The sequence below is a fragment of the Scyliorhinus torazame genome, chromosome 17 (assembly GCF_047496885.1).
Source record: "Scyliorhinus torazame isolate Kashiwa2021f chromosome 17, sScyTor2.1, whole genome shotgun sequence".
Lineage (NCBI taxonomy): Eukaryota > Metazoa > Chordata > Chondrichthyes > Carcharhiniformes > Scyliorhinidae > Scyliorhinus > Scyliorhinus torazame.
The window spans coordinates 85932794-85959207 of NC_092723.1; the positions used below are offsets into that span (position 1 = coordinate 85932794).

Genomic DNA, 26414 nt, shown 5'->3' on the forward strand with positions numbered 1-26414 from the left:
CCACCCTGAGCAAACCCAACCTACACCCCCACCCTGAGCAAATCCACCCTAGACCCCACCCTGAGCCAATCCACCCGACACCCCCACCCTGAGCAAATCCACCCGACACCCCCACCCTGAGCAAACCCACTCTACACCCCCACCCTGAGCAAACCCTCCCTACACCCCCACCCCGAGAAAACCCACCCTACACCCCCACCCTGAGAAAACCCACCCTACACCCCCACCCTGAGCAAACCCACCCTACACACCCACCCTGAACAGACGCACCCTACACCCACACCCTACACACACACTCTGAGCAAACGAACCATACACCCCCATCCTGAGCAAACCCACCCCCACCCTGAGCAAACGCACCGTACACCCCCACCCTGAGCAAACCCACCCTACACCCCCACCTTGAGTAAATCCACCCTATACCCCACCCTGAGCAAATCCACCCTACACCCCCACTCTAAGCAAACCCACCCTCCACCCCACCCTGAGCAAACCCACCACCTCCCTGAGCAAATCCACCCGACACCCCCACCCTGAGCAAACCCACCCTACACCCCCACCCTGAGCAAATCCACCCTACACCCCACCCTGAGCCAATCCACCCTACACCCCCACCCTGAGCAAATCCACCCTCAACCCCAACCCTCAGCAAACCCTCCCCCTCCCTGAGCAAACCCACCCGACACCCCTACGCTGAGCAAACCCACCCTACACCCCGACCCTGAACAGACCCACCCTACACCCACACCCTGAGCAAACCCACCCTACACACACATCCTGAGCAAACCCACCCTACACCCACACCTGAGCAAACCCACTCTACACCCCCACCCTGAGCAAAGCCACTCCCATCCTGAGCAAACCCACCCTACACCCCCACCCTGAACAAATCCACCCCCACCCTGAGCAAACCCACCCCTACCCTGAGCAAACCCCCCCTTCACCCCCACCCAGAGCAAACCCACCCTACTCCCCACGCTGAGCAAATCCACCCTACACCCCCACCCTGAGCAAACCCACCCTACACCCGCACCCTGAGCAAACCCACCCTACACCCCAAACCTGAGCAAACCCAGCCTACACCCCCATCCTGAACAGACCCACACTACTCCCCCACCCTGAGCAAATCCACCACCACCCTGAACAGACCCACACTACACCCCCACCCGAGCAAACCCACCCTACACCCCCACCCTGAACAAACCCACCCTACACCTGCACCCCGAGCAAACCCACCCTATACCCCCACCCTCAGCAAACCCACCCTACACCCCCAACCTGAGCAAACCCACCCTACACCCCCACCCTGAGTAGATAGTCAACATCTTTTCCCAAAGGTAGGGGAGTCTAAAACTAGAAGGCATAGGTTTAAGGTGAGAGGGGAGAGATTCAGAAGGGCCCAGAGGGGCAATTTCTTCACTCAGAGGGTAGTGAGTGTCTGGAATGGGCTGCCAGAGGTAGTAGTAGAGGCGGGTACAATTGTGTCTTTTAAAAAACATTTAGATAGTTACATGGGTAAGATGGGTAGAGGGTTATGGGCAAAGTGCGGGCAACTGGGACTAGCTTAATGGTAAAAACTGCGCGGCATGGACTGGTTGGGCCGAAGGGCCTGTTTCCATGCTGTAAGCTTCTATGATTCTTCTATGAAATCCACCCTACACCCCCACCCTGAGCAAACACAGCCTACACCCCCACCCTGAGCAAACCCACCCTACACCCCCACCCTGAACAGTCCCACCCTACACCCCCACCCTGAAGTTATCCACCCTACACACCCCCCCTGATCAAACCCACCCTACACCCCCACCCTGAGCAGACCCCCCAACACCCCTAGGATGAGCAAACACACCCGACACCCCCACCCAGAGCAAACCCATCCTACACCCCCACCCTTAGCAAACCCAACGTACACCCCCACCCTGAGCAAACCCACCCTACACCCCCACCCTGAACAGACCCACCCTACACCCCCACCCTGAGCAAAGCCACCCCCATCCTGAGCAAACCCACCCCCACCCTGAGCAAACCCACCCCCAATCTGAGCAAACCCACCCCCACCCTGAGCAAACCCACCCCCACCCTGAGCAAACCCACCCCTACCCTGAGCAAACCCCCCCTACACCCACCCCCCAGAGCAAACCCACCCTCCACCCCCACGTTGAGCAAATCCACCCGACACCCCCACCCTGAGCAAACTCACCCGACGCCCCCACCCTGAGCAAATCCATCCTACACCCCACCCTCAGCAAATCTACCCTACACCCCCACCCTGAGCAAACCCACCCTACACCCCCACCCTGAGCAAATCTACCCTAGACCCCACGCTGAGCAAATCCACCCTACACCCCCACCCTGAACAAACCCACCCTATCACCCCACCCTGAGCAAATCCACCCTACACCCCCACTCTAAGCAAACCCACCCTCCACCCCCACCCTGAGCAAACCCACCCCCTCCCTGAGCGAACCCACCCGACAACCCCACCCTGAGCAAACCCACCCTACACCCCCACCCTGAGAAAAACCACCCTAGACCCCACCCTGAGCAAATCCACCCTACACCCCCACCCTGAGCAAATCCACCCTCCACCTCAACCCTGAGCAAACCCACCCCCACCCTGAGCAAACCCACCCTACACCCCCACCCTGAGCAAACCCACCCTACACCCCACCCTGAGAAAACCCACCCTACACCCCCGCCCTGAGAAAACCAAGCCTACACCTGCTGGGACCTGTTGCTAACGCAGCAATGTAGAAAATAGGAGAAGAAATCCATTTGGCCCTTTGAGCTTGACTCTCCAATCAACTAGATCATGGCTGATCTTCTATCTCAACACCATTTCCGCACGATCCCCATATCCCTTAATATCTACATTATCCAGAAATCTATCCATGTTTGTCTGGAATATACTCAGTGACAGTCTGCACAGCTGTAATCTTGCACTTTCACAGACTTCATTACAAACACAGAAGTATTTATTAATAATAAGAATTGTACAGCAACAACTAGTTGCACCTAGCTCCCTACATGTCTCCTGCCTGAGAGATGTCTCCATCCCCGGGGTGATTACCCAATCTGCGTCCCAATTGGCCACTAAAGCCAGGTGATCCTTACTCCGCTGTGTTGCCCTTAAAGGGACAACCACCACAAATCATCACATCCCCCCCTCCTTAATACAATCATCAACAACTAATTCAGTCATTCCTAAATACTAACTAAATACTATGTATATGAGTTGTACAATTATAAATCCAGTCTTTGAGGGGTTTTCTGTTCCTTGTAATTCTGTTGCCTGAGATATTTCCACAGGATCAACATTAACATGAACTGCAGTAACGGGTACCCATTTTTGCACAGGACGTTCATCACTATTTGCTTCCACAAAGACATCAGTTATGTCGATAACAGGTCGATCAGGTACTTTGACATTCTGGATTCAAAAATATTTCTTGATGGCAACATGGGTGGAATGGTGGTGCAGTGAATAGCAGTGCTGCCTCACAGCACAGGGGACCTGGGTTCGATTCTGACCTCGGGTCACTGTCTGTGTGGAGTTTGCATGTTCTCCCCGTGTGTGCGTGGATTTCCTCCGGATGCGCTTGTTTCCTCCCACAGTCCAAATATGTGCAGGTTAGGTGGATTGGCCATGCTAAATTGCCCCTTCTGATGGAGTTTCAGGAATAGGGTGGGGCTTGGGCCAGGTAGGGTGGTCCTTTGATGGGTCGGTGCAGACTCAATAAGCCGAATGGCCCCCTTCTGCACTGTAGGGATTCTATTCTGTAATAAACACTGAATATTGGAGTTTCTCTTGACTCAAGTGGTCCACGTGTTTATGAAAGATCCGTCCCTCCACGTCCACTTGGTACAATGGTGATCCCATCTTAGAGATAATAACTTGATCCACTGCCAAATGTTATATTATCTACTTAATAAGGGTTTCTTTATTGTTGCAGTGGTGATGGTTCATTGATGAGATCTTGAGGCTTGTGTGTTTAAACATCAACACTTTTATTGGTAAGCTTTAACTATGTACAGTTCCAAATATAATCTTGTATCGAGCTGATACAGGCAGGCTTGCTGCTTACCGAGTTCCGTCCTAGACTGTTCTCTGACCATGTGACTACATACATCACTCCGTGCTTGACTATTAGTGCGACCATTTCAGCAATCTTCACCTGGCACGTAATCTCAGTTTCTTTCTCTGTCTGAGTTACTGATTCTGCGTCAATGTTAAAGTCTTTACCTCTTCAATTCATTAATGTTTTTACCTCTGCAACTCATTTCTCGTTGCCAAGCTTCCTTTCTTCAAGCTCTTATTCTCTTGATTTAATTCTTCACTGGACTTGTTCTTATTTGCTTGTTGCTTTTTCATGGGGTTCAGCGTATTCTACGCCGTCTCATAAATTTCTCCTTCTTCGAAACTTCATTTTGTAATTTGTTTTACAATTTCTTTATTCTCCAAGTTTGCTGTCAGTCATTTCACCTTGTTGTTTTAATGTCTTCTCTGGAGCTTTAATTCTTTTTGCTGATTCCTCTTTACGTTCAATAGTCTTTTGAAGTCTTTAATTTCTGCGTTTCTTCTGAGGGGAACCCATCATGTTCTTATGGGACATACACATTTCACAAATGGAAACTTCATTTCTCCTTGTCCTAACTTCAGCCAAACCCTTTTGGCTTCATTGTTGGTCAGGTCTGTCACTGATGAAGTGTTGACTTGTTTCCATCCATTCTGCAATTCTCTTGTTGTCTCCTTCTGGAGTCTTTCATTGCCTCCTCTTTGAGGTTCTTTTTGCCTATGAATCTTTTTTAAGAGTTGCCCTCTTTCTGGGGTCTGACTTTTGCCCTCTTTTGGGTCTTTTTCTTTTGCCTCCTTTCTGAGGTCTTTGTTGCAACTTCCTTGAGGTCTTCATTTCCTCCTTTGACATCTTCTGGTGTCTCTTCCTTGAGTCTTTGTTGCATATGGATCTTTTTGAGAGTTGCCCTCTGGGTCTTCTTCAATTTTCCTTCCTGTGTTTGCCACTTTAAGTGCATTGCCACTTTCACACTGTCATCATTTTTGTACTCAGCTGTCAGAGCTGTTGGCTTTCTCTGTGTTTTTCCCAGCTGTTTGGAGTTTGGGTGAAACCTGGCTGTTTTTTGAAATTTTAAACCTTCCACTTGTACTGATGGAAAACCTCCTCAGTGATCTCCTCAGTGATCTCCTCAGTGATCTCCTCAGTGATCTCCTCAGTGATCTCTGCAGCGATCTCTGCAGCGATCTCTGCAGCGATCTCCGCAGCGATCTCCGCAGCGATCTCCGCACTGATCTCCGCACTGATCTCCGCACTGATCTCCGCACTGATCTCCGCACTGATCTCCGCACTGATCTCCGCACTGATCTCCGCACTGATCTCCGCACTGATCTCTGCACGGATCTCTGCACGGATCTCTGCACGGATCTCCTCAGTGATCTCCTCAGTGATCCCCTCAGTGATCTCCACAGTAATCTCCTCAGTGATCTCTGCAGTGATTTCCTCAGTGATCTCCGCAGTGATCTCCTCAGTGATCTCAGTGATCTCTGCAATGATCTCTGCAGTCTTTTCTTCTTCTGGCTGTTTTGAGAATCTGTTTTCTCTTTCTTTTTTTTTTTGAAGGTGCTGGGTTTTTTGTGTCAATTTCACTTGGAGCCACAGCGTTTTCAAAGTCCAACTGGCCGTTATTTTCAACTTGTTAACTTGTCTTGTCTTTAAACAGATTGAAAACTGAACTTCATTTTCTTGAAGTTCATGTTGCCACAGACCCGCCGCATGCTCTGCTCCGACACTGGGTGCCTGTCAGTCTCAGCTGCCTGGTTTCCCCAGCTTCAGAACACCTCGCTGCAGTTCACTTGGACCTTTTTTTTTAAAACTTAAAGCACTGCTTTCTGTGTGCCCTTATTTAAAACCAAGAAACTTTGCAGCAACTAATTTTTTAATCTTAAAGCCACAGCTCTTGCTTCATGGTCTTATTTTTTTCTTGATTTTTTTCTGTCTATAGGTTTCTAAATTTTTGACTATACCGGCCAATTCAGGTTTGTTCTGCGTTTGTCTGTCAGCCTCTGCAATGCGCTGAACCTCACGGACCGCCTCATCTCCAAGTCTACAATTAAGTAGAGATAAGTATCTGTATTTTGCTCACCCTTCTTGTGGATTTTGACCCAGGGGTCTTTCCATGGTGTCTCTGTTGCTCACTGTCTTGGAACTGTGTGGGTGGGATTCTCCCCTACCCGGTGGGGTGGGCGGTCCCGGCACCGAGGAGTGGCGTGAACCACTCCGGCGTCGGGCCTCATGGAAGGTGCGGAATCCTCCGCACCTTCAGGGGCTAGGCCGGCGCTGGTGGGGTTGGCGCCACGCCAACCGACGCAGAAGGGGCTTGGCACCACGCCAACCGGCGCCAAACGGCCTCCGCCGGCCGGTGCGAGTTGGCGCATGCGTTCATCTCCGCACCGGCCATGGCGGAGGTCCACAGCAGCTAGTGCGCAGGGAAAGATTGCCCCCATGGCACAGGCCCACCCGTGGATCTGTGGGCCCCGATCACGGGCCAGGCCACCGTGGGGGCACCCCCCGGGGCCAGATCCCCCCGCGCCCACCCGAGGACCCCAGAGGCCACCCGCAGAGCCAGGTCCCGCCGGTAAGTAGCAGGTCTAATTTACGCCGGGGGGACCGGCCTAATATGGGCGGCCGCTCGGCCCATCGCTGGCCGGAGAATTGCCGGGGGGCCACTGCTAGCGGCCGCCGACTGGCGCGGCGTGATACCCGCCCCCACCAAGAACCTGGCGCCAGAGAATTTGGCAACCGGTGGGGACGGGATTCACGCCGCCCCCCACTGATTCTCCGGCCCGGCGGGTGGTCGGAGTACCCCGCCCTCTGCCTTTTCTGATTTCACATTACTCAGAGCCTGGCAATATCTCAATATCTCAAATGGGTCCAGGTGCCCAAAAAGAGGCGTTCTTGTGAGTATTTTATTTCAGTTTTCGATTAAAAAAGATACACAGGTGTTGGGCCAGAAACATTTAATCCTCCTTGCCAGATGTAATAAGACCATAAGACCATAAGACATAGGAGCGGAAGTAAGGCTATTCGGCCCATCGAGTCCACTCCACCATTCAATCATGGCTGATTTCAACTCCATTTACCGCTCTCTCTCCATAGCCCTTAATTCCTCGAGAAATCAAGAATTTCTTTGGGGCATCTTGACAAATACATGAATAGGATGGGAATAGAGGGATACGGATCCAGGAAGTGTAGAAGATTGTAGTTTAGTCGGGCAGCATGGTCGGCACGGGCTTGGAGGGCCGAAGAGCCTGTTCCTGTGCTGTACATTTCTTTGTTCTTTGTTATCAACTTCTGTCTTAAAGACACTCAACGTCTCGGCCTCCACCGCTCTCTGTGGCAATGAATTCCACAGACCCACCACTCTCTGGCTGAAGAAATTTCTCCTCATCTCTGTTCTAAAGTGACTCCCTTTTATTCTAAGGCTGTGCCCCCGGGTCCTAGTCTTCCCTGCTAATGGAAACAACTTCCCTACATCCACCCTATCTAAGCCATTCATTATCTTGTAAGTTTCTATTAGATCTCCCCTCAACCTCCTAAACTCCAATGAATATAATCCCAGGATCCTCAGACGTTCATCGTATGTTAGGCCTACCATTCCTGGGATCATCCGTGTGAATCTCCGCTGGATCCGCTCCAGTGCCAGTATGTCCTTCCTGAGGTGTGGGGCCCAAAATTGCTCACAGTATTCTAAATGGGGCCTAACTAATGCTTTATAAAGCTTCAGAAGTACATCCCTGCTTTTATATTCCAAGCCTCTTGAGATAAATTACAACATTGCATTTGCTTTCTTAATTACGGACTCAACCTGCAAGTTTACCTTCAGAGAATCCTGGACTAGGACTCCCAAGTCCCTTTGCACTTCAGCATTATGAATTTTGTCACCGTTTAGAAAATAGTCCATGCCTCTATTCTTTTTTCCAAAGTGCAAGACCTCGCACTTGCCCACATTGAATTTCATCAGCCATTTCTTGGACCACTCCCCTAAACTGTCTAAATCTTTTTGCAGCCTCCCCACCACCTCCATACTCCCTGCCCCTCCACCTATCTTTGTATCATCGGCAAACTTAGCCAGAATGCCCCCAGTCCCGTCATCTAGATCGTTAATATATAAAGAGAACAGCTGTGGCCCCAACACTGAACCCTGCGGGACACCACTCGTCACCGGTTGCCATTCCGAAAAAGAACCTTTTATCCCAACTCTCTGCCTTCTGCCTGACAGCCAATCGTCAATCCATGTTAGTACCTTGCCTCAAATACCATGGGCCCTTATTTTTCTCAGCAGTCTCCCGTGAGGCACCTTATCAAAGGCCTTTTGGAAGTCAAGATAGATAACATCCATTGGATCTCCTTGGTCTAACCTATTTGTTATCTCTTCAAAGAACTCTAACAGTTTGTCAGGCATGACCTCCCCTTACTAAATCCATGCTGACTTGTCCTAATCCGACCCTGCACTTCCAAGAATTTAGAAATCTCATCCTTAACAATGGATTCTAGAATCTTGCCAACAACCACCATTATTAGGCTAATTGGCCTATAATTTTCCATCTTTTCCCTTGTTCCCTTCTTGAACAGGGGGGTTACAACGGCGATTTTCCAATCCTCTGGGACTTTCCCTGACTCCAGTGACTTTTGAAAGATCATAACCAACGCCACCACTATTTCTTCAGCTATCTCCTTTAGAACTCTAGGATGTAGCCCATCTGGGCCCGGAGATTTATCAATTTTTAGACCTCTTAGTTTCTCTAGCACTTTCTCCTTTGTGATGGCTACCATATTCAACTCTGCCCCTTGACTCTCCTGAATTGTTGGGATATTACTCATGTCTTCTACTGTGAAGACTGACGCAAAGTACTTATTTAGTTCCTCAGCTATTTCCTTGTCTCCCATTACTAGATTACCAGCGTCATTTTGGAGCGGCCCAATGTCTACTTTTGCCTCCTGTTTGTTTTTAATGTATTTAAAGAAACTTTTGCTATCATTCCTAATGTTAATGGCTAGCCTACCTTCATAATTGATCCTCTCTTTCCTTATTTCTCTTTGTTATCCTCTGTTTGTTTTAGTAGCCTTCCCAATCTTCTGACCTCCCACTACTCTTTGCCACATTATAGGCTTTCTCTTTTGCTTTGATGCATTCCCTAACTTCCTTTGTCAGCCATGGCTGCCTAATCCCCCCTCTGATAACCTTTCTTTTCTTTGGGATGAACCTCTGTACTGTGTCCTCAATTACTCCCAGAAACTCCTGCCATTGCTGTTCTACTGTCTTTCCCACTAGGCTCTGCTCCCAGTCGATTTTCGTCATGATGAATTTTCACAGACTTCAGTTGAAACACAAAATTATTTATTAACAAGAAGAATTGTACAACAGCGCAGCAGCAACGCGCTGCACCTAGTCCCCTTCAATTCTTCTGCCAAAGAGAGCACTCCACCCCTAGGGTGGTTACCCACTCTGCATCCCAATTGGTCACCAAGACAGGTGATCCTTACTCTACTGTGTTGCCCTGAAAGGTACAATCACCACAAATCACCTCAGCAGCCCTCTGGGGTAGAGAATTCCAAAGATTCACCGCACTCTAAGTGAAGCACCTGGGGAGGACCGTCATCTTAACAGACTGCACCCTACCAGCCAGGGAGAGTGGCAACACGTCCCACCTCCTGAAGTCACCACCTCACCTTGGTTTTAAAATGTCTACTTCTTATTCGGAGTCTGTGTCCCTTGGTGCTAAACATCACACTCCATCCCCAACCAGGGAAAACATCCTTCCTGTATCTACCCTGTTACTCCTTGTACATAGAACATAGAAGTACAGCACAGTACAGGCTCTTCAGTCCACGATGTTGTGCCGACCACTTACCCTAATCAAAGATCAACCTAACCTACACCCCTTCAATTTACTGCTGTCCATGTGCCTGTCCGAAAGTCACTTAAATGTCCCTAATGAATCTGACTCCACCACGTCCGCTGGCAGTGCATTCCACGCACCCACCACTCTCTGTGTAAAGAACCTACCTCTGACATCTCCCTTATAGCTTCCTCCAATCACCTTAAAATTATGTCCCTTCGTGACATCCATTTCCGCCCTGGGGAAAAGTCTCTGGCTATCCACTCTATCCATGCCTCTCATCACCTTGTACACCTCTATCAAGTCACCTCTCTGCCTTCTTCGCTCCAGTGAGAAAAGCCCTTCCTCAACCTTTCTTCATAAGACATGCCCTCCATACCAGGCAGCATCCTGGTAAATCTCCTCTGCACCCTCTCCAAAGCATCCACATCCTTCCTATAATGAGGCGACCAGAACTGGACACACTATTCCATGTGTGGTCTAACCAGGGTTTTATAAAGCTGCAGCAAAACCTTGCGGCTCTTAAACTCAATCCCCCTGTTAATGAAAGCCAACACACATACGCCTTCTTAACAACCTTATCAACCTGGGTGGCAACTTTGAGGGATCTATGGGCGGGATTCTGCGCCGGCGTGATTCTCAGTTTTGCCAGCGCCCGGGGGTTTCCCGACGGTGTGGGGCTGCCCCACAATGGGAAACCCCATTGACCGGCCGGAGTAATGGAGAGTCCCGCCGGCGGGTTGGGGAAGAAATGTGGCATAGCGGGGTGGAGAATCCTGCCCTATGTATGTGGACCCCAAGATCCCTCTGTTCCTCCACACTTCCAAGAATCCTGCCTTTTACCCTGTATTCAGCATTCAAATTTGACCTTCCAAAATGAATGACTTCACATTTATCTAGGTTGAACTCCATCTGCCAACTTCTGCATCCTGTCAATGTCCTGTTGTAACCTGCAACAGCCATCGACACTATCTGCAACTCCCCCAACCTTTGTGTCATCGGCAAACTTACTAACCCACCCTTCCACTTCCTCATCCAAGTCATTTATAAAAATCACAAAGGGCAGAGGTCCCAGAACAGATCCTTGCGGGACACCACTGGTCACTGACCTCCAGACGGAATACTTTCCATCCACTACCACTCGCTGTCTTCTTTCAGCCAGCCAATTCTGTATCCAGACGGCCAAATTTCCCTGTATCCCATGCTCCCTGACCTTCTGAATGAGCCTACCATGGGGAACGTTATCAAATGCCTTACTGAAATCCATATACACCACATCCACTGCCCGACTTTCATCAATGTGTCTCGTCACATCCTCAAAGAATTCAATGAGGCTTGTGAGGCATGACCTGCCCTTCACAAAGCCATGCTGACTATCTTTAATCAAACTATGTTTTTCTAAATAATCATAAATCCTATCTCTCAGAATCGTTTCCAATATTTTGCTCACCACAGACGTAAGACTGCCTGTAATTGACTAACTGTCTGTAATTCCCAGGGATTTCCCTATTCCCTTTCTTGAACAGGGGAACAACATTCACCTCCCTCCAATCATCCGGTACTACTCCAGTGGAGAGTGAGGATGCAAAGATCATTGCCAATGGCGCAGCAATCTCCTCCCTCACTTCCCGTAGTCACCTTGGGTATATCCCATCAGGCCCAAGGGACTTATCTATCCTGATGCTTTTCAAAATGTCCAGCACATGCTCCTTCTTAATATCAACCTGTTCGAGCCTATTACCCTGGTTCACGCTGTTCTCACAAGCAACAGGATCCTTCTCTCTAGTGAATACTGAAGCAAAATATTCATTTAGGGCCTCCCCCATCTCCTCAGACTCTAGGCACAAGTTCCCTCCACTATCCCTGATCAGCTCTAGTCTCACTCTGCTCATCCTCTTATTTCTCACATAAGTGTAGAATGCCTTGGGGTTTTTAATCCTTCCCGCAAGGCTTTTTCATGCCCCCTTCTAGCTCTCCAAAGACTTGTACACCTCTATCAAGTCACCTCAGTTTCTTCCTGGCTACCTTGTAACCCTCTCGAGCCGTGCCAGATCCTTGCTTCCTCAACCTTACGTAAGCTTCCTTCTTCCTCTTGACTAGAAGCTTCACTTCTCTTGTCATCCAAAATTCCTTTACCTTACCATTCCTTCCTTGTCTCAGTGGGACAAAACTATCCAGCACTCGCAGCAAGTGCTCCTTAAACAACCCCCATATTACTGTTGTGCATTTCCCTGAGAACATCTGTACCCAATTTATGATCCTCAGCTCCCATCTAATAGCAGTATAATTTCCACTCTGCCAATTAAATACCTTCCCATACTGTCTGTGCCTATCCCTTTCCATGACTATGGTAGAAGTCAAGGAGTTGTGGTCACTGTCACCGAAATGCTCTCCCACCTGGCCTGGTTTGTTGCCAAGCACCAAATCCAATATGGCCTCCCCCCTACATACTGAGTCAGGAATCCTTTCTACACACACCTGACAAAATCTGCTCCATCTAAACCATTTGCACTAAGGAGGTTCCAGTCAATATTAGGGAAGTTGAAGTCACCCATGACAACAACTCTGTTACTTTTGCATGTTGCCAAGATCTGCCGTCCAATCTGTTCCTCCATCTCTTTGTTGCTACTGGGGTGTCTATGGAAAACTCCCAATAAAGTGACTGCTCCTTTCGTGTTTCTGACTTCCACCCATACTGACTCAGTAGACAACCCCTCCTCGACTACCTCCTTTTCTGCAGCTGTGATGCACTCCCTAATTAACAGTGCCACTCCCCCTCCTCTTTTACCTCCCTCCCTATTCTTCTTAAAACATCTAAACCCTGGAACATCAAACACTATTCCTGCCCCTGGGAAATCCATGTCTCTGTAATTGCCACAACACCGTAGTTCCAAGTACTGATCCATGCTCTAAGTTCATCTCCCTTATTCCTGACACTCCTTGCATTAAAACTGACACACTTTAACCCATCCCACTGAGTGCAACTTTGCCCTATCAACTGTCTATCCTTCCTCACAGACTCGCTGCATACTATTTCTGCCTGTTCAACAGCTACCCTATCCTCTGATCCATAGCTCTGGTTCCCATCCCCCTGCCAAACTAGTTTAAACCAAACTAGTTTGTAAGAATGTTATATGCTTCAATGAGATCACCTCTCATTCGTCATAACGCTAGAGAATACAGTTTCCTCAATCTCTCCTCACAGGACTGTCCTGCCATCCCAGGAATTATTCGAGTGAACCTTCGCTGCACCTCCCTCGATGGAAAGTATCTCCTTCCTTAGATAAGGAGACCAAAATTGTATGCAATACTCCAGGTACAGTCTCTCCAAGCTCTATACAATTGCTAAGACCTCTTTACTCCAGTACTCAAATCCTCTTCACAAAAAGACCAACTTATCATTAAGTATTATCAGTGCACTTTGAAAATTAAAGTATGATTAGAACAAGTTAACTTGGTTTAATAAAAGGTACAAATGTATTAAAGTTTTTGGAGGATGACCTAGACAGGACACAACTAAAGCGTTTTTGGGATAATTTGAGGAGGACATCAACAGGTTAGTGGAACGGGCGGACAAGTGGCAGATGAAATTCAATGCGGAGAAATGTGAAGTGATTTATTTTGGTAGGAAAGACAATATGAAATAAAAGGTACAATTCTAAAAATGGTGAAGGAGCAGGGGGATCGGGTGTAGAGGATCATTGAATGTGGCAGGACAGGTTGAAAATGGTTAATAAAGCAGGCATTATCCTGGGCTTCATTAATAAGGGCAAGGAGGTACAAGAGCAAAGAGATTATGTTAGCCGGCATAAAAAACAGTTGGGCCAGAACTGTAGCATTGTGTTCAGTTCTGGGCACAACCCTATAGGGAGGATGTGAAGGCATGAAGAGTACAGAAAAGATTCACTGTGATGGTTCCGGGGTGAGAAACATCAGTTACGAAGATGGAGTGGAGAATTTCGGACTGTTTCCTTTGGAGAAGAGAAGTTTAAGAGAAGATTTAATAGAGATGTTTAAAATCATGAGGGGTCTGGACAGAGTAAATAGGGAGCAACTGTTCCCATTGGCTGAAGGATCAAGAACCAGGAAGCACAGATTTAAGGTAATTGGTAAAAGATGCAATGGAGACACAAAGAAAAACCTTCACACACAGTGAGTGGTTCGGGTCTGGAACAGATTGGGCGTGAATCCCACCCCGCCGGTCCGACGCTGGCTGCCGTATTCTCCGGCGCGGTTTTCGGACGGGGGTGAGGATCATGCCACGCCGGTCGGGGGCCGTTGGCAGCGCCCCCCCCCCCCCCCCCCCCCCCCCAGCAATTCTCCGGGCCCCGGTGAGCCAAGCGGCCGTTGGTTTCTGGCCAGTCCCGCCGGCGTGAAATGGAATAGGTCCCACACGGCGGGACCTCGCTGGTACGCTGGCTGGTGCGGTCCACGGGGGGGCGGCGAGAGTGTCCCCACGGTGGCCTGGACCGCAATCGGGGCCCACTGATCTGCAGGCGGGTCTGTGCCGTGGGGGCACTCCTTCCTTCCCCACCAGCCCCTCAAGGGCTCCGGCATGGCCGGCGCGAAGAAGACACCCCCCTGAGCTTGCGGCAGAATACACCGGCCGGTCTGTGTATGCGCTAACCCCTCCGCCGCCGGCCTAGTGCGGAGAATTCCGCAACTTCCAGTCAGCCCGACGCCGGAGTGGTTCGCGCCGTTTTAATGCCAGTGGCGGACCAACGCGCCGATTCGGGAGAAACCCGCCTATTATTTCAAAAGGTAATTAGATAGTTATGAAAAGAAAAGATTTGCAGGGGGAAAGTTAGAGAGTGGCACCCAGTGAATTGTTCCTTCAAAGGGCTCCTTCAGGGTATCGGATGGGCTGAATGGCCTCCTTTTGTGCTGTAGCCATTCCATGATTCTATGTAACCAGTAGAATAGATTAATAGGAACCAGTAGATGTAGTATACTTGGATTTCCAAAAGGCATTTGATAAGGTACCTCCTTACCATTAGGGCAATATGGTAGCACAGTGGTTAGCACTGTTGCTTCCCAGTGTTATGGGCCAGGGTTTAGCGAACCCCAAAGTATATAATGGAGTTCACCTGACCAACAACTTTTAATAGATTGTGGTATGGGGAGCACACGGCCCACTCTACAGGTGTGGTACAGCAGAAATGGAAAAGTATTTTTTTAAGCAAAACAATGTTTATTCTATGTACTCAAGTTAACCTTTTTAAAACATACAGTGAACATCTTAGCAACCATCAATTCAAATACAACCTCCAAAGAATACAACACTACGTAATCCTTAAGCTGTCCTTTTAACATCCATAAGACTTAAAAAAGAACTTTTAACAGAAGCACATCAGGTTAAAGTCACTACTGAGAGCAGTTATTAATTTTAAATCACCAAAGGGTCGATTTACAGTTTATAGATTACAGAGAGAGACTAATACCCCTTCTGGCTGTGACTGGAGCTATCCAACTCTGAAAATGAAACTAAAAACTCACTCTATAGCAACCTGCTCAAAAACGAAAGTAAAGCAGACAGACAGCCCAGCTCCACCCAATCTCTGACATCACTGCAGTAGTAAACACCCATTTCTTAAAGGTACTCTCACTGCAGATATTTATATACATTCCCATTTATAAACACACATTTCTTGAAGGTACTCTCACATGACAACAGTCCCAGGTTCGATTCCTGGCTTGGGTCACTGTCTGTGCGGAGTCTACCCGTGTCTGCGTGGATTTCCTCCGGGTGCTTCGGTTTCCTTCCACAGTCCAAAGATGTGCAGGTTAGGTGGATTGGCCATGCTACACATGGATAAGTGGATTGGTTAACAGACAATAGGGATAAATGGGGTATTTTCAAATTGGCAGGATGTTCATTAGTGATGTTCCACAGAGATCAATGCTAGAGCCTCAGTTATTTACAATCTATATTAATGACTTAGATAAAGAGACCAAAAGTGATTGATCTAAATTTTCTGAAGATACAAAGTTATATGGGAATGCGTGCTGTGAGGAGGCAAAGAGGCTGCACAGAGACATCAGTCGGCTAATTAAACAAGGTGGCAGATGGAGTTTAATGTGGGGCATCATGTGGGGGGATGTGAAGTTATTTACTTTGGTTTTAAAGATAGAAAAGGGCGGCAGAGTAGCACAGTGGTTAGCACTGCTGCCTTACAGCGCCAGGGACCCAGATTCAATTCTGGCCCTGGGTCACTGTCTGTGTGGAGTTTGTACGTTCTCCCCGTTTCTGCATGGGTTTCCTCCGGGTGCTCCGGTTTCCTCCCACAGTCCTAAGATGTGCAGGTTAGGTGGATTGGCTATGATAAATTGCCCATTAGCGTCCAAAAAAGTGCACGTTAGGTGGGGATATGGGGATAGGGCCAGGGGGTGGACCTGGGGGGAGTGCTCTTTCAGAGGGTCGGTGCATACTCGATGGGCCGAATGACCTCCTTCTGCACTGTAGGGATTTGTAAAGATTTGTTGATATTCAGAGAGGTTTGGGTGTACCCATACAAGAACACAGTTCGTATGTAGGTACAGCAAACAATTAGGAAGGCAAATGCTGGCCTTTGTTGCAAATGGATTGGAGCACAGGAATAAAGTCTTGTTCCAGTTGTACTTTAGCTCAGTTGGCTGGATAGCTGGTTCTTGACACAGAGTGAAGCCAACAACGGTGGGTTCAATTCCCCCACCGGCTGAGGTTATTGATGAAGGTTCTGCCTTCTCAAGTTTACCTTTCACCTGAGGTGTGGTGATCCTCAGGTTAACTCACCACCAGTCATCTCTCTGTCAAAGGGGAAAGCAGCCTATGGCTATCTGGAACTACGGCTACATACATACATGCACACAAACACATGTGCACATAAAATGTGCAATTTAGAAATATTGATTCCCTTAATGAGCTATTAACTTAGTGTGAAATGTTATTATGCAACTGGTTCAAAACCAAAAACACGCTTAAAGTATCTCATAAAAATGCACACCTGTATACATACCAGTGAAGACAAGTAACAAATTTAAGCAAGAACACTTCTCTGTTCTACTGACATTGAAGACGAAGAGTTAAATTGGATCCTCTCTCTATATGCAGACAATGGGTGGCGCTACAATTCAATCAAAGTCAGAATTCAGCAAAAGAAATACAGGGCTTTACTTTCACCCAGTATTTTTCATTTCGCTTTTCTCAACACAGAAGAAATCAGCTCTTGTGATGGTTTCAATTTACCATTTTGTTTATTTTCCTTTTTAAACTGTCAGCTCAGCGGCTCATTTTATCATCAGCCCATTGTATCTCTCCCCCCCCAACCTCACCCCCCAGCCACTGCCTCACAAAGCTGTTGCTCTGCTCTCTGCCCAGGTACAGCTCAAAGCGCAGACTCACACTGCACCACTTGACACAACTCAGAGATTTCCAACGCACAAATCTCCATACTGTTTAAAATCAGGTCACGCACCCCAAACAACACCTCCTCTTATCCAACTTAAATTTAGCCAGGATAATCTGGCTCTGGACTCATACAACTGCTTTCTCGTTCGAGTCCCTCAAGACTTTTAACAAATGAGGCAAAGTCACTCAGACAATTGGTTAAAATCTACGTTGCTGGCGAACGAAACCAGTCACGTCAAGTTTCTGATTGCTTCATTCCTGGTAGGGCATACTCTTGTAAACATTCCTATGCAGCCCAAAGCGATGACCACACATGAACAACTGAGTCTGCCACGTCTCACAAACCAAGCCTACCATGGTGGTCTCTGTGATTCCACTCCTGACACCATCGTGAGGCCTGATCAAAGGTCACAGATTACCCAAAAGGGATCAAGGAGTCACGAGTAGTTTAAAGTGATTTATTGAGAAGTGAGAGTTCAAATGCAACACCAAGTAAACATACATCCAGTGAGAGACAGATGAGAATGTTACTCGGCCCAGGGACAAATGGATGGCGAAGACGAGATGCCTGCTCTTTGATGCAAGAAAAACCTCCTCCTTGTCTCCTGTCTTTGGTTGTCTATCAGGCTGATCAATCGGCTCAGCTGAAATGAGCATGGATCTACCTCGAAGAGCTACCCTGCCCTCTCATGTCCTTTTTACTTCTCGCCTTTAGGGGTTGGTGGATATCTCACATCAATTGTTTGTTTAAATACTTTTACTCATTCAATTGGAACTCAAGGTGAACCCCTCCCAATCCAGTTCCAATCATTTTTACTTTTACAAACAATCACCTTCTTTGAAACAGAGAAGGCTGAGGGAAGATTTAATGGAGGTGTATCGAATGATGAGGGGCCAAGTTGGAGTGGATAGGAAGGACGTATTACCATTAGCAGAGAGGTCAATAACCTTGAAACATGGTTCATTGAAATTGGTAGAGGATTACAGAGGAGTTGAGGGGGAGCTGTTTGCACTCAGAGGCTGGTGGGAGGCAGGAACTCACTGCCTGTCAGGGTAGCACAGGCAGAAACCCTCACATCATTGAACAATTACTTGGATATACATTTGAAAAGCCATAACTTAAAAAGCTACAGACCAAGAGTGAGAAAGTGGCATTACGATAGAGGACTCCTCTTCAGCATATAGAGTCTCGATAGGCGAAATGTTCTCTCTCTGTAAACTTCAATTATGCAATGTCCCCGCTCTCCATCCCTCTCTCCTTCACCAGTCCCACTCTATATCCGTCTCTCCTTCATCAATCACGCTCTCCATCCCTCTCTCAAAGGTGAAGTTTCAGTAGGGGATTACTTTGGGAATAGTGATCACAATTCCGTAAGTTTTAGAATACTCATGGACAAAGACGAGAGTGGTCCTAAAGGAAGAGTGCTAAATTGGGGGAAGGCCAACTATACCAAAATTCGGCAGGAGCTGGGGAATGTGGATTGGGAGCAGCTCTTTGAAGGTAAATCCACATTTGATATGTGGGAGGCTTTTAAAGAGAGGTTGATTAGAGTGCAGGACAAACATGGCCCTGTGAAAATGAGGGATAGAAATGGCAGGATTAGGGAACCATGGATGAAAGGTGAAATTGTGAGACAAGCTCAGAGGAAAAAGGAAGCATACATAAGGTCTAGGCAACTGAAGACAAAGCTTTGGAAGAATATCGGGAATCCAACCTGAAACAAGGAATCAAGAGGGCTAAAAGGGGTCATGAAATATCTTTAGCAAACAGGGTTAAGGAAAATCCCAAAGCCTTTATTCATATATAAGGAGCACGAGGGTAATTAGAGAAAGGGTTGGCCCACTCAAGGACAAAGGAGGAAAGTTATGCGTGGAGTCAGAGAAAATGGGTGAGATTCTTAACGAGTACTTTGCATCGGTATTCACCGAGGAGAGGGACATGACGAATGTTGAGGTTAGGGATAGATGTTTGATTACTCTAGGTCAAGTCGGCATAAGGAAGGAGGATGTGTTGGGTATTCTAAAAGGCATTAAGGACAAGTTCCCAGGTCTGGATGGGATCTATCACAGGTTATTTGGGGAAGTGAGAGAGGAAATAGCTGGGGCCTTAACAGATATCTTTGCAACATCCTTGAACATGGATGAAGTAACGGAGGACTGGAGAATTGCTAATGGTGTCCCCTTGTTTAAGAAGGGTAGCAGGGAAAATCCAGGTAATTATAGACCGGTGAGCCTGACGTCAGTGGTAGGGAAGTTGCTGGAGAAGATACTGAGGGATAGGATCTATTCCCATTTGGAAGAAAATGGGCTTATCAGTGATAGACAACATGGTTTTGTGCAGGGAAGGTCATGTCTTACCAACTTAATAGAATTCTTTGAGGAAGTGACAAAGTTGATTGACGAGGGAAGGGCTGTAGATGTCACATACATGGGCTTCAGTAAGGCGTTTGACAAGGTTCCCCATGGTAGGCTGATGGAGAAAGAGAAGTCTCATGGGATCCAGGGTGTACTAGCTAGATGGATAAAGAACTGGCTGGGCAACAGGAGACAGAGAGTAGTAGTGGAAGGGAGTTTCTCAAAATGGAGAACTGTGACCACAGGGATCCGTGCTGGGACCACTGTTGTTTGTGATATACATAAATGATCTGGAGGAAGGTATAGGTGGTCTGATTAGCAAGTTTGCAGATGACACTAAGGTTGGTGGAGTAGCAGATAGTGAAGGGGACTGTCAGAGAATACAGCAGAATATAGATTGGAGAGTTGGGCGGAGAAATGGCAGATGGAGTTCAAACCGGGCAAATGCGAGGTGATGCATTTTGGAAGATCCAATTCATGAGCCAACTATACGGTAAATGAAAAAGCCCTGGGGAAAATTGATGTACAGAGAGATCTGGGGTTCAGGTCCATTGTACCCTGAAGGTGGCTGCGCAGATCGATAGAGTGGTCAAGAAGGCATACGGCATGCTTTCCTTCATCGGACGGGGTATTGAGTACAAGAGTTGGCAGGTCATGTTACAGTTGGATAGGACTTTGGTTAGGCCACATTTGGAATACTGCGTACAGTTCTGGTCGCCACATTACCAAAAGGATGTGGATGCTTTGGAGAAGGTGCAGAGGAGGTTCATCAGGATGTTGCCTGGTATGGAGGGCGCTAGCTATGAAGAGAGGTTAAGTAGATTAGGATTATTTTCATTAGAAAGATGGAAGTTGAGGGGGGACCTCATTGAGGTCTACAAAATCATGAGAGGTATTGACAGGGTGGATAGCAAGAAGCCTTTTCCCAGAGTGGGGGACTCAATTACTAGGGGTCGCGAGTTCAAGGTGAGAGGGGAAAAGTTTCAGGGAGATATACGTGGAAAGTTCTTTACGCAGAGGGTGATGGGTGCCTGGAACGCATTGCCGGCGAAGGTGGTAGAGGCGGGCACGATAGCGTCATTTAAGATGTATCTAGACAGATACATGAATGGGCAGGGAGCAGAGGGATACAGATCCTTAGAAAATAGGCGACAGTTTTAGATAGAGGATCTGGATCGGCGCCGGCTTCCTGTGCCTGTGCTGTAATTTTTCTTTGTTCTTTGTTCTTCTTTGTAGTCTCGCTCTCTAACTCTCGCTCCTTTACCAATCACGCTCTCTATTTCTCTCTCATTAGTCCTGCTCTCTATCTCTCTCCTTCACCAGTCCTGTTCTCTATCCCCCTCTCCTTCAATATTCCCTCTCTAGCTCTCTCTCCTTCACCAATCACGTTCTCTCTCTCTCCTTCACCAAGGAAAGTAGGAAGGAACTTAAGCAAGGAGTCAGGAGGGCTAGAAGGGGTCACGAAACGTCATTGGCAAATAGGGTTAAGGAAAATCCCAAGGCTTTTTACACGTACATAAAAAGCAAGAGGGTAGCCAGGGAAAGGGTTGGCCCACTGAAGGATAGGCAAGGGAATCTATGTGTGGAGCCAGAGGAAATGGGTGAGGTACTAAATGAATACTTTGCATCAGTATTCACCAAAGAGAAGAAATTGGTAGATGTTGAGTCTGGAGAAGGGTGTGTAGATAGCCTGGGTCACATTGAGATCCAAAAAGACGAGGTGTTGGGTGTCTTAAAAAATATTAAGGGAGATAAGTCCCCAGGGCCTGATGGGATCTACCCCAGAATACTGAAGGAGGCTGGAGAGGAAATTGCTGAGGCCTTGACAGAAATCTTTGGATCCTCACTGTCTTCAGGGGATGTCCTGGAGGACTGGAGAATAGCCAATGTTGTTCCTCTGTTTAAGAAGGGTAGCAAGGATAATCCAGGGAACTACAGGCCGGTGAGCCTTACTTCAGTGGTAGGGAAATTACTGGAGAGAATTCTTCGACACAGGATCTACTCCCATTTGGAAGCAAATGGACGTATTAGTGAGAGGCAGCATGGTTTTGTGAAGGGGAGGTTGTGTCTCACTAACTTGATAGAGTTTTTCGAGGCGGTCACTAAGATGATTGATGCAGGTAGGGCAGTGGATGTTGTCTATATTGACTTCAGTACGGCCTTTGACAAAGTCCCTCATGGTAGACTCGTACAAAAGGTGAAGTCACACGGGATCAGGGGTGAGCTGGCAAGGTGGATACAGAACTGGCTAGGTCATAGAAGGCAGAGAGTAGCAATGGAAGGATGCTTTTCTAATTGGAGGGCTGTGACCAGTGGTGTTCCACAGGGATCAGTGCTGGGACCTTTGCTGTTTGTAGTACATATAAATGATTTGGAGGAAAATGTAACTGGTCTGATTAGTAAGTTTGCAGACGACACAAAGGTTGGTGGAATTGCGGATAGCGATGAGGACTGTCAGAGGATACAGCAGGATTTAGATTGTTTGGAGACATGCGCGGAGAGATGGCAGATGGAGTTTAATCCGGACAAATGTGAGGTAATGCATTTTGGAAGGTCTAACGCAGGTAGGGAATATACAGTGAATGGTAGAACCCTCAAGAGTATTGAAAGTCAAAGAGATCTAGGAGTACAGGTCCACAGGTCACTGAAAGGGGCAACACAGGTGGAGAAGGTAGTCAAGAAGGCATACGGCATGCTTGCCTTCATTGGCCGGGGCATGGAGTATAAGAATTGGCAAGTCATGTTGCAGCTGTATAGAAACTTAGTTAGGCCACACTTGGAGTATAGTGTTCAATTCTGGTCGCCACACTACCAGAAGGATGTGGAGGCTTTAAAGAAGGTGCAGAAGAGATTTACCAGAATAATGCCTGGTATGGAGGGCATTAGCTATGAGGAGCAGTTGAATAAACTCGGTTTGTTCTCACTGGAATGAAGGAGGTTGAGGGGCGACCTGATAGAGGTCTACAAAATTATGAGGGGCATAGACAGAGTGGATAGTCAGAGGCTTTTCCCCGGGGTAGAGGGGTCAATTACTAGGGGGCATAGGTTTAAGGTGAGAGGGGCAAGGTTTAGAGTAGATGTACGAGGCAAGTTCTTAACGCAGAGGGTAGTGGGTGCCTGGAACTCGCTACCGGAGGAGGTGGTGGAAGCAGGGTCGATAGTGACATTTAAGGGGCATCTTGACAAATACATGAATAGGATGGGAATAGAGGGATACGGACGCAGGAAGTGTAGAAGATTGTCGTTTAGTCGGGCAGCATGGTCGGCACAGGCTTGGAGGGCCGAAGGGCCTGTTCCTGTGCTGTACATTTCTTTGTTCTTTGTAATCACGTTCTCTATCTCCCACTCCTTCACCAATCACGTTCTCTATCTCTCCTTCACCAGTCACGTTCTCTATCTCCCTCTCCTTCACCAATCATGTTCTCTATCCCTCTCACTTTCACCAATCAGGCTCTCTCGACCTCTCTCCTTCCCCAATCACGCTCTCTATCTCTCTTTCCCTTACCAGTCCTGTTCTCTATCCCTCTCTCCTTCAATATTCCCTCTCTAGCTCTCTCTCCTTCAGCAATCATGCTCTCTATCCCTCTCTCCTTCATCAGTCCTGTTCTCTATCCCTCTCTTCTTCCCCTCCCCATACTCTATCTGTCTCCTTCACTAATCACGCTCTCTATCTCTCTCTCCTTCATCAGTCCTGGTCTCTATCCCTCTCTCCTTTATCAATCAGGCTGTCTGTCTCTCTCTCCTTCACCCTCCCTACTCTCCATCCCTCTCTTCTTCACTAATAATGCTCTCTATCTCGAAAGAGAAAATGCTGGAAAATCTCAGCAGGTCTGGCAGCATCTGTCGGGAGAGAAAAGAGCTAACATTTCGAGTCCAGTGACTCGTTGTCAAAGCTAACAGCTAACAGCTAACAAAGCTGTCTGTTAGCTTTGACAAAGAGTCACTGGACTCGAAACGTTAGCTCTTTTCTCTCCCGACAGATGCTGCCAGACCTGCTGAGATTTTCCAGCATTTTCTCTTTCGTTTCAGATTTCAGCATCCGCAGTAACTTGCTTTTATGCTCTCTATCTCTCTCTCCTTCACCCTCCCCACTCTCCATCCCTCTCTCCTTTATAAATCACGCTCTCTATCTCTCTCTCCTTCCCCAATCATGCTCTCTATCTCTCTCTCCTTCACCAATCATGCTGTCTGTCTCTCTCTCTCCTTCACCCTCCCTGCTCCCTATCCCTCTCTCTCCTTCACCAATCACATTCTCTATCTCTTTCTCCTTCATCAATCACGCTCTCTGTCTCTCTCTCCTTCACCAATCATGTTCTCTATCCCTCTCACTTTCACCAATCAGGCTCTCTCGACCTCTCTCCTTCAACAATCAGGTTCTCTATCTCTTTCTCCTTCATCAATCACGCTCTCTGTCTCTCTCTCCTTCCCCAATCACGTTCTCTATCTCTCTCTCCTTCACCAATCACGTTCTCTATCTCTCCTTCACCAATCACGTTCTCTATCTCCCTCTCCTTCACCAATCATGTTCTCTATCCCTCTCACTTTCACCAATCAGGCTCTCTCGACCTCTCTCCTTCCCCAATCACGCTCTCTATCTCTCTTTCCTTCACCAGTCCTGTTCTGTATCACTCTCTCCTTCAATATTCCCTCTCTAGCTCTCTCTCCTTCAGCAATCATGCTCTCTATCCCTCTCTCATTTACCAGTCCTGTTCTCTATCCCTCTCTTCTTCCCCTCCCCATACTCTATCTGTCTCCTTCACTAATCACGCTCTCTATCTCTCTCTCCTTCATCAGTCCTGGTCTCTATCCCTCTCTCATTTATCAATCAGGCTCTCTGTCTCTCTCTACTTCACTAATCATGCTCTCTATCCCTCTCTCCTTCACTAATCATGCTCTCTATCCCTCTCTCATTCACCCGTCCTGGTCTCTATCCCTCTCTCCTTTATCAATCACGTTTTCTATCTCTCTCTCCTTCACCAATCACACTCTTTATCTCTCCTTCACTAATCCCACGCTCTATCCTTCTCTCCTTCACCCTCCCAACACTTTATCTCTCTCCTTCACTAATCATGCTCACTATCACGCTCTCCTTCACCAATCATGCTCTCTATCCCTCTCTCCTTCACTAGACCCGCTCTCTATTTCTCTCTCTTTCACTAGACCCATTCTCTATCTCTCGCTCCTTCACTAGACCCGTTCTCTATCCTTCTCCTTCACTAGACCCGCTCTCTATCTCTCTCCTTCACTACACCCGCTCTCTATCTCTCTCCTTCACTAGACCCGCTCTCTATCTCTCGCTCCTTCACTAGACCCGCTCTCTATCTCTCTCCTTCACTAGACCCACTCTCTATCTCTCTCTCCTTCACTAGGCCCGCTCTCTATCTCTCTTCTTCACTAGACCCGCTCTCTATCTCTCTCTCCTTCACTAGACCCGCTCTCTATCTCTCTCTCCTTCACTAGACCCGCTCTCTATCTCTCTCTCCTTCACTAGACCCGCTCTCTATCTCTCTCCTTCACTAGACCCGCTCTCTATCTCTCTCCTTCACTAGACCCGCTCTCTATCTCTCTCCTTCACTAGACCCGCTCTCTATCTCTCTCCTTCACTAGACCCGCTCTCTATCTCTCGCTCAAACACCAGTCCTGCGCTCTATCTCTCTCTACTTCACCCTGCGACTCTCTATCTCTCTCCTTCACCCTCCCTGCTCTCTATCTCTCCCTCCTTCACCAATCACGCTCTCTATCCCTCTCTCCTTCACTAGACCCGTTCTCTATCTCTCTCTCCTTCACTAGACCCGTTCTCTATCTCTCGCTCCTTCACTAGACCCGTTCTCTATCTCTCTCCTTCACTAGACCCGCTCTCTAGCTCTCTCCTTCACTAGACCCGCTCTCTATCTCTCTCTTTCACTAGACCCGCTCTCTATCTCTCGCTCCTTCACTAGACCCGCTCTCTATCTCTCTCCTTCACTAGACCCGCTCTCTATCTCTCTCTCCTTCACTAGATCCGCTCTCTATCTCTTTCTTTCACTAGACCCGCTCTCTATCACTCGCTCCTTCACTAGACCCGCTCTCTATCTCTCTCCTTCACTAGACCCGCTCTCTATCTCTCGCTCCTTCACTAGACCCGCTCTCTATCTCTCTCCTTCACTAGACCCGCTCTCTATCTCTCTCCTTCACTAGACCCGCTCTCTATCTCTCTCCTTCACTAGACCCGCTCTCTATCTCTCGCTCAAACACCAGTCCTGCGCTCTATCTCTCTCTACTTCACCCTCCGACTCTCTATCTCTCTCCTTCACCCTCCCTGCTCTCTATCTCTCCCTCCTTCACCAATCACGCTCTCTATCCCTCTCTCCTTCACTAGACCCGTTCTCTATCTCTCTCTCCTTCACTAGACCCGTTCTCTATCTCTCGCTCCTTCACTAGACCCGTTCTCTATCTCTCTCCTTCACTAGACCCGCTCTCTAGCTCTCTCCTTCACTAGACCCGCTCTCTATCTCTCTCTTTCACTAGACCCGCTCTCTATCTCTCGCTCCTTCACTAGACCCGCTCTCTATCTCTCTCCTTCACTAGACCCGCTCTCTATCTCTCTCTCCTTCACTAGATCCGCTCTCTATCTCTTTCTTTCACTAGACCCGCTCTCTATCACTCGCTCCTTCACTAGACCCGCTCTCTATCTCTCTCCTTCACTAGACCCGCTCTCTATCTCTCGCTCCTTCACTAGACCCGCTCTCTATCTCTCTCCTTCACTAGACCCACTCTCTA

At 48.0% G+C, this 26414-nt stretch overlaps 1 protein-coding gene across 2 annotated transcripts in view; it reads left to right on the forward strand.

Annotated features, from left to right (window-relative positions):
• Window positions 1–26414, forward strand: part of LOC140393987 (potassium voltage-gated channel subfamily A member 2-like) — a 135770-nt gene that overhangs the window by 99787 nt on the left and 9569 nt on the right. Inside the window, exon 2 of one of the 2 annotated variants that reach the window (XM_072480713.1) lies at window positions 13119–13229. The exons of the other annotated variant lie outside the window; for it this stretch is intronic. The gene's annotated coding sequence lies outside the window, so the exon portion shown is untranslated. The remainder of the gene's footprint in view (window positions 1–13118; window positions 13230–26414) is intronic. 2 annotated transcript variants of the gene reach the window in all.